Genomic DNA, 5,186 nt, shown 5'->3' with positions numbered 1-5,186 from the left:
CACCAGCATTTTCCATACAGGATGGAAACAAATTACTTGCATTTGTTTTACCCTTACAGACCCTTTTTCCTTCCTATAAGCAAGCACATGAATAAGGCCAAAGAAAAATAAGTTTATACTTAGAGCAGGCTGGTGGGAAACCATGCCTTCTGCTGACAAGGTCAGTCAATAACCTTCTGCATTTGACTCAGTGGCTGGAGTCCCCCAGCCACACAGACCTCCTAAAAGGTGAAGATATCTGCTTTTATCAACAGAGCAGGTACTGCCTTCAGTCCACTTCCCCAGGAGCAAGTGTAAACCCCTAGTAAACTTAGTACAGAGCACACCCAACGTGATTCACCTTTCTCCTATTAAGATCTGAGATCATCCACACAGAGCACTCAGCTCTGCCCAGCCATTTGCATAGGAATGCTCTACAATATGCCAAACCAAATACAACTAAAACCCACAGTTCTAGAAACCACAAAATACTGGAGTCTGGAGACTAAGATTATCTCCCAGAGCATCCATTCCTTCAAATCGTATTTTACCAGTCCAGCCCTAAAACTCTTATAGAGTTCTGCCACTGAAGAAAACATATATAATTAAAAATTAACATAAAATTCACAGGTCAGTCTGTTGCCTAAACTCCCTAATTACTGAACTCTGATTTAGTTAAACAAACCTGTGCCTAAGGTTTGGGGCAATCTGACCCTCTAAAGCTGTTAAAAGTGACAGATGAAGGGACTTCCCATCAAGGGAGCGAGCCCGGGGAAGGACGAGAAAGACAGTGGATGGCGAAAAGAGTGCCGTTATCTGAAGCTCTGCAGAAAGAAGCCTCCGAGGGAGGGAGGGAGGTCTGGCTGCAAGAGGGGACAGGCTGATGGAGCGCTGCAACCCACAGAAAGCTGGTTGAAAGTGGGACAAAGGCAGCTGTGGTGGTGGGAGATCGTGACCTCCGACCCAAAGAGCCCCCCTGAGGGAGGGCAAACCCCGGCCTGGGGAGCACGTGCAGGTGGTGACAAACTCCAGCAGCGCTATCGGAGGGTGCACGCCGGTTCGCATTAGAGGCGAGAAACTCGTAACCAGCCCTGTGTGTGAATGGAAATGCGTATGTAATGTACTAGCAATGTGCAGGTACTCTGCTGCGTATAACGTGTATCCTCGAGTAACTTGGTTACGTGTACATGTCAGGAGGAAGTATCTCCCATGCACCTAGTGCTGCAATAAACCAATGTCGGCTTTCTAAACTATCAACGGATTTGGAGAGTTTTCCTGGTTACGATTTTTGGAAAGAGAATTTGGTGACACAGGTGGGACTTGCTCTCTGGAATCTCAACGGACCAGAGGAGTCATAAGGACTCCAAGCACACACCAGAGTGTTTTCAAGGAGTGTCTCTAATTCCCTGGCCAGGTGAGTTGCTATGACAGCTCCCTCTAATATTAACAATATTGGTCATAAATCCTTAGGTTGCTTACAAGTAGGTTGTATTGGAGAGTGGGTAGAGTCCCACCAGAATATCTGAATACATGTTGTTAAGCTGTTGGTATTGTGGAGGCAGCCTGGGCTGCAGTGATCATGCACTGGTGAAGTTTTGCAATTCTGATAGGTCAGATGAAGACTAAATTCAGGATCCTGAATTTCAGGGAAGCAAAACTCCAGATGTTCAAGGAGTTAGTCAAGAGGACCCTCTGGGAAACTGCCCTCAGGGACAAGGCAAGCAGAAGAGAGCTGGCAATTCTTTAAGGATGTTTTCCACAGAGTGCAAGAGCTCTCAGTCTCCAGGTGTAAGAAATCAGGGAAGGATGGCAAGAGACCAGCAGGGCTGAGTCAACACCTACCGGTCAAACTAAAGGGCAAGAAGGAAATGCACAGGCAGTGGAAGCAGGGATAGGTATCCTGTGAAGAGTGTAGGGATGTTGCCCAGTTGTGTAGGGATGGGGGGAGGAAGGCCAAAGTGCAGCTGGAGCTGAACTTGTTAAGGGATGCAAGGGATAACAAGGAGGGCTTCTATCGGTGTGTCAGCCAGAAAAGGAAGGTCACAGAAAGCGTACCCCCTTTGACGAATGTGACTGGCAAGCTGGTAGAACAGATGAGGATAAGGCTGAGATGCTGAACGACTCTTCCGCCTCAGTCTTCGCTGGCAATCTCCCCCAAGGCAGGGACTGGGGGGAGCAAAGCCCCTCCCGCTGTAAAAGAAGATCAGGTTCGTGAGCACCCAAGGAACCTGAACATACATAAGTCTATGGGATCTGATGAGATACATCCCAGAGTCCTGAGGGAAGTGGCTGACGTAGTTGCCAAGCCACTCTCTATCATATTTGAAAAGTCATGGCAGTCAGGTAAGTCCCTGGTGACTGGAAAAAGGGAAACGCTGCACCCATTGTTAAAAAGGGTAGAAAGGATGACCCTGGGAACTACTGACCTCACCTCTGTGCCTGGGAAAATCGTGGAACAGACTTCCCTAGAAATCTGTGGTACGGCACGTGGAGGACAGGAAGGTGATGTGAGACAGCCAGCATGGCTTCACCAAGGGCAAGTCCAGCCTGATCAACCCAGTGGCCTTCTACGGTGGAGTGACTACATCAGTGGACAAGGGAAGAGCTACGGATGTCATCTATCCAGATTTCTGTAAGGCCCTTGACACAGTCCCCCACAACACCCTTCTCTCTAAATTGGTGAGAGATGGATTTGATTGGTGGACTGTTCAGTGGATGGCCACATCCAGAGGGTAGACAGCTTAATGTCTAGGTGGAGACTGGTGACAAGTGGTGTCCCTCAGGGTTCTGTACTGGGACTAGTACTGTTTAATTTCTTCAACAATGACAGACAGTGGGATCAAGTGCATGCTCAGCCAGTCTGCAGATGACACCAAGTTGAGTGGTGCGGCTGATGCCCCTGGGACAGGATGCCATCCAGAGGCACCTGGACAAGCTGGAGAAGTGGCCCCATGAGAAAGTCATCAGGTTCAACAAGACCAAGTGCAACAAGGTCCTGCATGTGGGTCAGGGCAACCCCTAGTATCAGCACAGGCTGGGGATGCAGGGACTGAGAGCAGGCCTGCAGAGAAGGGCTTGGGGGTACTGGTGGACGAAAAGCTGGGCATGAGCTGGCAATGTGTGTTTGCAGCCCAGAAAGCCAACTGTATCTTGGGCTGCATCACAAGCAACATGCCCAGCAGGTCAAGAGAGGAGATTCTGCCCCTCTACTCCATTCTGCTGAGATCGCATCTGGAGCACTTCCAGCTCAAGAGTCTTCAGCACAGGAAAGACACGGACCAGTTGGAGCAGGTCCAGAGGAGGGCCACAAAAGTGATCAGAGGGCTGGAGCACCACTCCTATGAGGAAAGGCTGGGAGACTTGGGGTGGTTCAGCCTGGAGAAGAGAAGACTCTGGGGAGACCTTATTGTGGCCTTTCAGTACTTACAGGGGGCTTATCAGAAAGATGAGGACAGGTGTTTCACTGATAGCACAAGGGGTAATGGTTTAAAAATAGAAGAGGGTAGATTCAGACCAGATATAAGGAAGAAAATTTTTACAATGAAAGTGGTGAAACACATTGCCCATAGAGGTGGCAGATGCCCCATCCCTGCAAGCATTCAGGGTCAGGTTGGAAGGGGCTCTGAGCAACCTGACCTAGCTGAAGATGTCCCAGCTAATTGCAGAGGGGGTTGGGCTACGTGACTTTAAAGGTCCCTTTCAACGCGAACTATTCTATGATCTTTCCCTCCTGCTTTCTTCCTTCCCTCCATCTATATGCTTGCTTGCTTGCTTGCTCCCTGGGAAAATGTTCTCCTGTGTCTCATATAGCCCATATCATCTACCATCAAGGCACCTGCAGGGCTTCTCTTTCAACCCTTTTCCTGTATGCCAAATGTGGTTTGAGAATTGCACCCTTGCAGACAACATTCACTTCAAATGAAAGGCATACACATATAGCTTGCACAGCATGGACCTTCCTCCCCTATAAAAGCAGAAACACGGCCCCTCGCTCAAATTCATACCCAGCACAGCACAAGAAAACTTGGGAGAATTAAAGCAAAGATTACATCCATCACAGCAGTTTAAAACACTGTATCTGCGGGATTGAAAAAAAAATATCCTCGAGCTCCCCACCACATCACATGTTCTTAGCCTGCCTGCCTTTCCTCCGGTGCTTTGTGAAGATCAGCACCTCTCCATGTGTGCAAGATGGAGAGCTGTCACAGTGAATCTCAGAGGGAAGCTTCACGGAAGCTTCGCGCGTTTTTTACAGAGACAGCTCTTCTCCAGTGTTCCGGTTTCTCTGACTAAAGCTTTTCCCATGTGAGAACCCCAAGCACACACCAACCTGCCGCCCTTGTGTACTGAGGAAGATTGCCAGACTTTTAGGGTCCCACCTGTCCTCCAGAACCCTTCTTTCAAGGGCTGTAAACCCTAATGGGAATATCAGCTCAAGAGGGACAGGCTCCAGCAGATACAAACCTTCAACGCCACAAGGAGAATGAAGTATCATCTCACAAGGAGACTGCAGTATCACCACAAAAGAAATGACATCCAGTGAGTATTCAGCTTGTCTAGATTAGAAATTTACTTTAGCCTCAGTTACCTGAGAGAAGGAAGGTCTGAATTTCTAAACTGCCTGCTTAATATTTTGTCTGGTATTTAACCTTTGTTCTTGGTGCCATTCTCAAACTGCAAGATTACTGAATTTCAATATGCTAATCAAGCTTTCAATAACTTACAGGATTTGCCAGTTCACCTGTGGTCCCAAATTTCCCAGGAAACTGAGTCATAACCTGCATTAGTTGATCTCGGATGCTACTGATTGGTGCAAAGAAAGTTGTACCTGCTTTAGGTTGAGACAGGCATGGTTTTTCACGGGAAGAACATTTAAGCAAATAAAGCTACACAGACACAGCAAAGAATCAGATAGGAACAGGTCACTGACACAATTTCTCGTAGTATCCTCACAGCCAAACGGGTGAGATGAATTGGTGCATAAGTAGGTTTGAAGGTACAGGATTGCAGGATTGTACTCAGTGGGACAAAGCCCAGTTGGCAGCCCATTATTAGTAACCTCCCTCAGCGGTCATGTTGGGCGCCATAATGTTTGATGCCCTTACAAAAGACCCGGACACTCATGACCTGGGAGGACAGAGACTTTTCCACCACCCTGAACTCAGACCCAGCTGCATCCAGAGCACTGTGCTGAGTTCTCAGCTCCC

This window comes from Falco biarmicus, chromosome Z (assembly GCF_023638135.1).
Source record: "Falco biarmicus isolate bFalBia1 chromosome Z, bFalBia1.pri, whole genome shotgun sequence".
Lineage (NCBI taxonomy): Eukaryota > Metazoa > Chordata > Aves > Falconiformes > Falconidae > Falco > Falco biarmicus.
This window is presented reverse-complemented; position numbering follows the sequence as displayed.